This window comes from Coenobita brevimanus, chromosome 60 (assembly GCF_032717465.1).
Source record: "Coenobita brevimanus isolate Jiangsu-jjx chromosome 60, ASM3271746v2, whole genome shotgun sequence".
Lineage (NCBI taxonomy): Eukaryota > Metazoa > Arthropoda > Malacostraca > Decapoda > Coenobitidae > Coenobita > Coenobita brevimanus.
In genome coordinates, this window is record NC_137013.1 from 15,820,966 (window position 1) to 15,831,295 (window position 10,330).

At 43.6% G+C, this 10,330-nt stretch overlaps 1 pseudogene; it reads left to right on the forward strand.

The window, feature by feature from the left end:
• The first annotated feature begins 1,090 nt into the window (after positions 1 to 1,090).
• Positions 1,091 to 1,209, forward strand: LOC145403438 (5S ribosomal RNA; annotated as a pseudogene).
• Positions 1,210 to 10,330: the final 9,121 nt, after the last annotated feature.

Below are 10,330 nucleotides of genomic sequence, written 5' to 3' on the forward strand. Positions count from 1 at the left end.
TCTGCTTCGTTTTCCCTTGTTATAAATGTTTAATTTGAGTCTGCCGTTTTATACATTTTCTGTTACTTAAGCCAACTGACGTCACTCACAAGCCACGCCTCCCTGCGCCCTGATGGAAAGTGAACCAACTTGGTATTAGTAGACTTAGGATAACACTTTTTCTACCACGCTTTGCTTTATCAAAGCCTGAAATGTGCAGCCTTCACCACCTAGGTCACTAGCTGTTTCGTACTGACTGCTGCATCCTCTTCGCCAGAGCTAGCACTTGATGATGATATCATTGCTATGGTTTCAGTTTCCTTTCTTATCATATCTTCCACTTGACGACGCCTTTCAAGATTCTGCTCCTTCCTGTCCTCTGAACGTTTTTTTTCTTGCAGCTAATGTTCTATTAATACCAGCCATTGATCCTCTTCTTCCATTTTCGCACTGAGCTACCAAAAAAATCCTTGTCCTCAGTCACGGTCATCATACTGGGAGTATCTGCATGAGTAGTGTCAAAATGATCACCAAGCTTGGAGATAAACTCATTTTCTTTGGCTTTTTTTTTTTTTTTTTATGTGACCGACTCTGGGCATAGGCTTCACAGCCTGCTTTCAAGGCCCAGTAGTCCTCCTACCTACCGCACACCTTTTACATGTCACCACTTCGGCGCTAACACCCACCGTCCATACTGAATACATGCTAGGGCTGTCTCATACAGGACTGGTGTATTAGTATTAGCGGGGGTATTTTTACGACATGTCGGCGGTTCTTCTGGTAGATCAGGCTTGCTGTGTTACAGACTGCCACTTACATACATGGTGATTCATGATACTGTTATTTGGCTAACTGTATTTCACATAGGTGCAGTGGTATGGTTCACTATATTAAAGAATGCCAACCATTAATTGATACATTCAGAACAACAGTGTTGTTGAGCTGCCAGTAAATGTTCACCAAAATCTCCGATATTTGACATGATTTTTTTTTCATGAATTCGAACAAAATGAAGGGGTACGAAGGTAACATTTTAAGAAGTCTAAAAATAAACTCCACCCTAATATATATATATATATATATATATATATATATATATATATATATATATATATATATATATACCACGTTGAGTACACCGCTTCCCGTCCGATCAGCGAAGTTAAGCAGCGTTGGGTCTGGTTAGTACCTGGATGGGTGACCGCCTGGGAACACCAGATGCTGTTGGCATCCCTACGTGTCAAGTGGGGTTGGTGGAGGATTAGTGCCCCTTCCTGTAAAACAATTAACTCTAAGCCCTTGGCCACCCCGTTTGGGATACATGGCGTCTGGCAATGAATGAAATATATATATATATATATATATATATATATATATGTGTGTGTGTGTGTGTTTGGTAAGTGAGGGCGCTTACCATCCGCTCACTCGATATAGTACTGCTCTTGGGTGTCTGTCCTTTCCTTTCCTCTTTCCTTCTTTCTTTCTTTCCTTCCTCTTCTGTCGTTTTTTACTTCATTCTTTCCTCGTCCTTCTGCCTACAGGTGACTTTACACTTCCTATTCTATCTGTCTTTCCTTCATTCTTTCCTCACCCCTGTGGGTGACTCTACACTAAGTGACAAGTCCAATGATTTCCTGTACACCAGGAAACCATTTACTACGCTGGGTGGTAACCATGTAACCAAATTATGGTGCTTGGTGGTTTAATGGGTAATTACGGCACTCTAATCAGATTAAGCCCGTGAAGGTTTACATCCAAGGGATGATTGGGGTGTATTGCTCAAGTAATGCCACTCAGGGATGAGTAAGGCTGGTCACTTTCACCTTAAATGTCAGGACCAACTTGCCTAGCCCCGGGCTCCTATGCTCCTCATGGATCAACGAAGGCTTGTCTATATATATATATATATATATATATATATATATATATATATATATATATATATATATACAGTCCTTCCCAGCAGTACGTGAGTTCAGTGTATGCAATCCTTATCGTATGTGAGGACCTATTTTTCTCCGAATTTTAGTGGATTTTTTTATTGTACGTGAATTGAACTCGTTGTCGGTGAGACAACAGCGATGAATGGCCCAAATCCCGGGTTACCCCGAGCATACGATATTGCAACCCAAGAAGCAATAACGGTTGCCTATGCTCAGCCCACCTTGTGACATCGATGATGCGCACTCGTCATGTGATGCCCAAATGTGCCTCTTGGAGGGTGGTGAGAGAGGCCCAGCAGAGGAAACACGCACACACAGAGGGTACACTGGCAGCTCCAGCTACGTTCTCGTCTACTCTGAGGCTATTGTTTTGTGAGCCAGGATATCTGCCCCGTCCTCGAGAAAGAAGAAGTGCATAAACCATTACATGAATATGGAAGTAATTAAGAAGGAGAGTGGGAAACATAACACCGCCATTGGGAAGGAACTTGGCTTGGTGGAATCGAGGGTACGAACAATATGGGCGAACAGGGAGGCCATAAAGAAGACTGTTAAGATGTATGGGATGGTGGCACTTGGGAGAAGCAGGCTGACCAACTGGGCAATAATTCTCATGGAGCGGTACCTGGCAAGATACATCCTGAGGAAAGAGAAGGAAGGATTTCCACTGAACGGGTGCTGCATCAGGGGCCAGGCCAAGATTTTCTACAAAGCTGCAGCTCTGAAGCTTGGTGTCAAGAAACCATTCAAAACTTCCTTCAGATGGCTATGCCAGTTCCTGAAGAGGAAGGAGCTACATAACATTTGCCTCACTGGCGAGCGTGCATCAGCGGATGAAATGGCAGCCAGTAACTATCCAGCCATCCAAAAGGGGATAATCGACGAGGGTGGCTACAGCAGGGACCAAATTTACAATACTGATGAAATGGCCCTATGCTACAAGGCTATGCTGAAGTCTAGTTATATCAGTGAGCATCATCGCCAGGCCTGGGGGAGAAAAATGGACAAGAGCAGGTTAACGGTCATGTTCGCCGTGAACTCGTCAGGCTCTCACAAGATGTGGCCTGTTGTGGTTCATACCGCAGCATACCCCAGATGTTACAAGAATCTTCGCTGCATGGATGATAGGGGGGTGTACTGGTGCAACAGGTCCAGTGGCTGGATGATGAGCAGCATCAAGTCAGAGTGGCTGCTGCAGCACTTCATCCCTGACGCCAAGGCTAAATCTCGGGAACTTGGCATCCCCTTAAGGTGCTCCTTGTCTTCGACAGTGCCACAACTCATCCAACCTGGCTAGCAGACCTCAGCAAGGAATGCAAGATCGTTTTTTTGCCAACCAGAACGACCTCTCATCCAACTGAAAGACCAGTTGATTGCAACGGTGAAGTAGCTATACCACCAACGCCTTTACGATCACCTCCGCAGCAATACCGACAGCTCTGAGGAACTGCAGGCAATTCTTGACTGGGACACCATTGAGAGTGATGTCATGGACGCTGAGGATGGTTTGGACTTGCCACCAGCTTCACCCGCATGCACAGCACTCGCACCACCAGCTTCAACTCCTTATAAGACTGTTATGGGTTTTTGGCAGTCATTCAACCTCAAGGATGCCATCACCTTCCTGTTGTCTTCTTGGACAGAAATAACCACCGCAACAATTAACCATGCTTGGCATCTCTTCATACCGCACATGTGTGAAATTGCACCAGGAAACAGACTTCAGTCCCTGGCCGCTGCTGAGGCAGCCACTCTCACAACTGCACAACCTGTGCCTGGGTTTCAGGCCGTCATGCTGGAGGAGATAAGGGGCTTACATTCAGCAGCAGTGGAGCAGGATCCCCAAGAAGTTGTGAAGTGAGTGGATGAGGCCGACACAGAGCAGGAGATCAAAGCAGAAGAGCCAGCAACACCAGTGATGGAGAGTGAAAATTTGTCCGTGATGGAGATCAGCCGGGTACTGTGTGCCCTGGATAAACTCAAAGAAAAATTCAAGGACATCAAATGCTCTCAGTTGCGAGTGGAGGAGGTGATGACTTCACTGGACAGAACCTGCCGCTACTACACAGAGAGGCACAACCAGGAAGTAAACAGACGAAAGCAAACGCTCATCACCCGTTACCTTCGGCTTGAAGAAAGTGAGGAATCACTCCCTACAGCATCAGAAGAGCCATATCCAGAGGAGAATCAAGAGGATGATGTGATGTCTGAGGTGTCAGATATAGACTTTGAAGGGTTTATGAACGAAGTGAGTGCATTAGGTGGTGAAAGTGTCGAAAATGCTGGTGACGAGCGTGGTGAGGAAGGTGGTGTGTCGGGTGGTGTGGTGGGTGATGCAGGAGATGCATGCTAGGTGCCTCATCCTGCCTCGGATCCCCTTCTTACCTCCATCAAGCCTGTTGTCTTCTTGGGTCAAGGTGAGCAGCCACATTCTTGTTGGTATACTTAAGTGATATCCTTGTTAATTTTGTAAACCCATAATCTTGCTGGTTTACTTTATCTTAGGTAATATGGCATAGATAGTTTCCCTGTACAGTACAATACTTAGGGTTGCCCATGAAGGGAGGTCCCACCCATATGTAATTTTTCCCATAAGTTTATATATTCAGAGTACGCGAATTCCTAGCAAGCAACGTCCTCTGCTGCCCATATAGGTGCGTCCTGTGGGGAAAAACTATATATATATATATATATATATATATATATGGTAGATGGGGTGCCCACCATCTACTCACTCAATTTAGAGGTGTCTTATGGTCTCTACACGGACAAAAGTCCATAATTTCTTCACTGACGAGCAATTAGCTATAAAATATAAGCGTCATGTGCACTCTCAGCTTGAATATTGCTCACCTTTGTGGAGTGGATGTGGAGAGGTTGCGCTAAAACAACTAGATGAAATTCAGAACAAAGCTGTTGGAATTATTAATAACCCTGCTATTATAAATAGTACCTCCTCTACGAGTATTATAAATAAACTTCCTCCCCTACGATTAAGAAGGAATGTTGCCACCCTTGCATTATTTTAGATATTTTTATGGCAAATGCTCAGATGAAGTTGCGTCCATTATGCCACCTCTCCATGCCTTCCCTCGTGCTGTGCGGACATCTAGTAGGCTTATGACTGGAATGTCACACAGCCATATTACAGAACTTCTGCCTATGAGAATTCTTTTATTTCCTGAACAGTATCTCTCTGGAACTCGGTTCCCTGGAGTTGTTTCCCTCCCAACTTCAGTCTACGGGTGTCCAAGTCCAACTGTTACAGATATTTTATGAGTGGAGGACACCAGTTATGTGGTGTATGGATTATTATTTTTGTTCATTCGTTTTTCCTTCCTTTGCTCTGTTATTTTAAAAACTTGGTTTCCTCTACCCAGGAAACCATTTACTACTCTGAGTGATACCCATATAACCTGGGTTTTTGGCCGGGTTAAGTGACCGCCAGATTCTCCTATCAAAAATCACTTCATCATAGCTGTTGTTTCAGAGACCATCGCGGGGCCCAATACCTGCCCAGGATCCCAACCGAATGGGCAGACTCGCATGGCCATGTGGAATGTGAGAGGTGTGAATGAGGACAGCAAGAGGTTGGAGGTGGTGAATGTGTTCAAGAGTGCGAGATATGCCGTGATGACATTGTGCGAAACAAAGATGAAAGGGTGTGAAGTGGAGAAGTGGGAGGGTATAATGTTGTGAGGTCGGGCATGAATGGGCGAGGAAGATGCAAGAAAGTTGCTTTGTTGATGATATGAGGTGTGGCAGAGTGGAATGAGAGATTACAAATGTGTCAGCTTGAGATGTTTGTATGTCAAGTTCAAGTTTTAGAAGACGAAATTGGCTGTGATTGTAGCGTGTGCACAGTGTGATGACTGGAGTGAGAAAGTGAAAGACAGGTTTTCGTATGAGCTGGGTGAAGCAATGGAGGAAATGCTCAGAGCCATAAAGTGATCGAAATGGGCAATATGATTGGAAAAAATAGGGACTGGTCCTGAGGATAACATAATGAGTTGTGGTGGAGTACCAGGAGAAAATGGTAATGGGAAGCAATTGAGGGATATGTGTCAGGAAAGGAGGTTGTGCATTTGTAACTCGGATTTCAGACACAAAGATGCACATAAATATACATGATATAGATGGAACGGGGATCGTGCTGAAAGGAGCCTGATTGATTACGTGCTTATAGAGGGGTCGATGCTGGGAATGGTTTCTGATATGATGGTCGTGAGAGGACGATGTGGAGGTCTGTAAGATCATGTGATTGTGGTCTGTAAAATCAAGCTGAGAGGAGTGAGGTGCACCAGGAGAGAAGAGGAGCAGTCAGGGAGAAAGACTGAAAGTTGAGAAGCTGAGGATAAAAAAAAATGGCTGATGAACACAGGACCAAAGTAACGGAGGAGTTAAAATAAGTGAACTGGAATGAAATGGATCTGGACAGCCTGTGGAATGCATATAGGGACTGCATAGTTAGAAATGCTAAAGCGGTGTGTGGTGTGGTGAGTAACAACAAAGAAGAAAGATACGGCATGGTGGGATCAAGCGGATAAGAAAGCAGTGGAAGAAAAGAGGAAGAAGAGGCTAGAGCGGTTACAAGACAACGGTTCAATTGAAATAAGAACTGACTATATTCAGAGCAAGAAGCACGTAAAGAGACTAGTGAAGAGGAAAAAGAAGGATACAAATGATGATCTAGGAAGAAAAATAAATGCACACTAGTCTGAAAACAGGAAGTTATTCTGGAAAGAGGTGTGGAAATGTAGAAGTGAAAGCACAAAGAAATATGAAGATGTGAAGGATGTAGGTGGTAGATTATTAATCCATGGTGATGAAGTAAGGACCATATGCAAAAATTATTTTGAAAGCCTGATGAATGGGAATAGAGAGAGCCTAGCCACTGTAAACATGATTGGTTTGGGCGGTGTGCAGAGAAGGAATGTAGTGCCAGGAAACGTGACTCTCGCAGAGGTGAAGAGCGCTGTGAAGCTACTGAAAAATGGGAAAGCAGCTGAGGTTGTTGAGGTGTTTGCAGAGATAAATAACTGAAGTGGAGAGAGAGGAATGAAGTGCTTGTTGGAGATACGTAAGAAAGCATGGATGAATGAAACTATGTCAGCAGAGTGGAAAACGGCTGTCAATGTACCGCTGTACAAAACTAAAGGTGAGCGAAGTGAGTGCAAGAACTATTGTGGCATAAGTTTACTGAGTGTGGTAGGGAAGATATATGGAATAATTATTATAATGAAAGTAGGAAGGATAGAAGAAGTCCTAGTGAGTGATGAACAGGGTGGCTTTAGGAGTGGCAGAAGATGTGTGGATCAAAATATCTGCAGTGAGACAGATAGTAGAGAAGGTTTGTGAGAAGGACTATAAGGTGTGTATGGCATTCATGGATCTGGAAAAAGCATACGACAAAGTAGACAGAGAAGGATTGTGGAAGGTTTTCCGCATGTATGGTGCAGATGATAAGCTGCTAGGTGCCATGAAGAGTTTTTATTATGATAGTACAGCATGTGTAATGGTTAATGGGCATGTATGTGAATGATTCACGATCGGTGTGGGCGTGCGACAAAGTTGTGTGATGTCCTCATGAGTGTTCAGTATCTATCTACCTATATATATATGGGGTGATGAGGGAAGTAAAAACACGAGTAATCGAGAGGGGGGTGGCATTGATAATGAATTGTGATGGATGGAATATCTCAATTTGTTGTATGCTGATGATGCAGTACTACTTGCAGATACCGGACAAGAACTTGGTAAACTAGTGCAGAGTTTTGTTGACGTCTGTGGGCACCGTGCCTTGAGGGTAAATGTTGAAAGGAGTACAGTGATGGTTATTGAGAGAGAAGGTGACTTCCACTGCGATGTTACAGTGAATGGAGAGAGACTGGAGTTGGTGAAGGAGATCAGATACCTGGGCACAGTGATAGAAAAGAGAGGAAAATGTGCAAAAGATGTGGAAAGTAGAGTGACACAAGGAGGAAAAGAAGCTGGTACAGTGAAGGCCTTGATAAGAAACAGACTTGAGTGTTGCAGCTGCACGAGGCTTACATGAAGGACTGTTAGTGCCAACATTAACATATGGGCGTGAGACTATGGTGTGGCATGAAAATGAAAAGTCAAGAGTGAAAGCAATGGAGATGAGACTGCTAAGGATTGTATGCGGAGTACAGAGTGGATTAGATACGAAATAATGTGATTCGTGGAAGATGTGGAGTGAGGAAGGGTTCCATTCGTTTTATAAATGTATAGTAAAGAGGCTCGAAGAGGAAGGGATGCAAATAAGGTGTAGAATAGCATATAAACTCCTGCTTGAATTCGTTCAGGTTGGTATCCTCAGCCCAAGATTAAAATTAGGATTGGGATTAGGGAAGCTTCGAAGGTAATATAAAGTAATAAGTAATTTATAGATCTAAAAGTCTGTGGACATCAGAATCGAAGACAGTGTACTGAGATGGTATAGTCATGTGGAGAGAATGGATAACAATAGAGTGGTAAAAAAGGTATATCTGAGCGAATTTGAAGAAGGGAGGAGGCAAGGTAGGCCAAGGAGAGAGTGGAGGGATATGGTGGAGGAAAAGAGGTTTGGTAGTCGGTGAGGCTAGGGTACTGACAGGAGATCGATCTGGCTGGATGAATATTGTGAGGAGAAGCGCATGGTCAGGGATTTTGGCACCCCGTTTTAACGAGGCAGCGTCCGGATTGACTCTATCGAATACGTTCGTTTGAAGCTACAGAACGTGATGAATGTTTTTGGCGTATCCAATAAAGCCAGGATTCCGAGGGCTTGAATAGTGAGCGAATGGAAGCATGGCCCATTCGATTGGGCAAATTTGGGATGTCTGGACATTGCTACTCCTCACGCTGGCCTAGGGTGGGAAAGGAGGTCCGGATGATGATGATGATGATGGTGATACACACACACACACAAACATATATATATATATATATATATATATATATATATATATATATATATATATATATATATATATATATATATATATATATATATTTTATGTGAGGAAGAAAGAACCAAAGGCCGCGACCCCGCAAAATTGTTCCTTCCAAGAGAAGAACAAAATACAAGAGAGAGCCAAATTCAAGATCCGATCATTTCGAGATGCCTGGACACACTGCGTTTGAAAGACTGGAGATCATAGGAAGCAGAAAATACAGACAGAGAGAGACAGTTCCAGAGTTGACCTGTTGCAAAAATTAAGGACTCGGAGTAACAGTTAACTCTTGCATTAGAGAGTTGGACAGAAAAGGGATGAGAGTTTGTTGCTAGACGGGGCTACGCACCCGTCGTAGAGGTGGAGGAATGCATGCAGACAGTTCAGAGGAGCAGTAACCACTGAAGTAGCAACAGAAAAGAGATAAAGATGTAACGTCCAGCAAAGAGACAGAGGTTGATGGGAGTCAGTAAAAGGAGAATAGTTAATGAGACGAAAAGCCTTTGACTCCACCCTATTGAGAAGAGATGTATGTGGGGAGCCTCCCCACACATGGGAGTTGTACTCCACACAGGGGTGGATAAAACCCTTGTATAGAGTCAACAACTGTGGAGGGGTAAAGAAGGAACGGAGTCAGCTTAGCACACCTAATCTCTTGGAAGCAGATTTTACAAGAGATGTAATATGATCTTTCCAAGATAAGTCCTGAGTAAATGAAACCCCAAGCATGTTCAAGGATGATGCAGGATTAAGCTGAATATTATTAAACATTAGTGGGTATACCTGTGGAAGATTTTGTTGGGTTGATAGATGTAAAAAGTGAGTCTTTGATGCATTAAAAACAACCTGATTATTTTAATCCCAGTCAGAGATACGAGCCAAGTCAGACATTAGGTGTGCCATAGCCTCATCCCTTGTTTGTTGAAGTAAGTGCTGAGATGGACCTTGCGGGAACCGAATGGAAAGATGAAGGGTGGAGTCATCAGCGTATGAGTGGATAGGGTTAGATGTACAGCTTAGAAGGTCATTGACAAACAAAAGGAAGAGAGTTGGTGATAGGACAGACCCTTGAGGAACACCACTGTTAATAGATCTAGGAGAAGAACGATGGTCGTCTACAACAGCTTCTATAGAACGACCAGAAAGGAAGCTAGAGATGAAAGCACAGAGAGAAGGATAGAAACTGTAAGAGGGCAGTTTGGAAATTAAAGATTTATGCCAGACTTGATCGAAAGCCTTTGAGATGTCAAGTGCAATGGCAAAGCTTTCATCAAAGTCCCAAAATGATGATGACCAGGAGTCTGAAAGGTAGGTGAAAGGATCGCTAGTGCACGTCCCTGACGGAACCCATACTGACGATCAGAGAGAAGGTTGTGATAGGAAAGATGCTTTAAAGTTTTTCTATTAAGAATTGACTTGAAAACTTTTGAGATACAGGATGTTAATGAATTG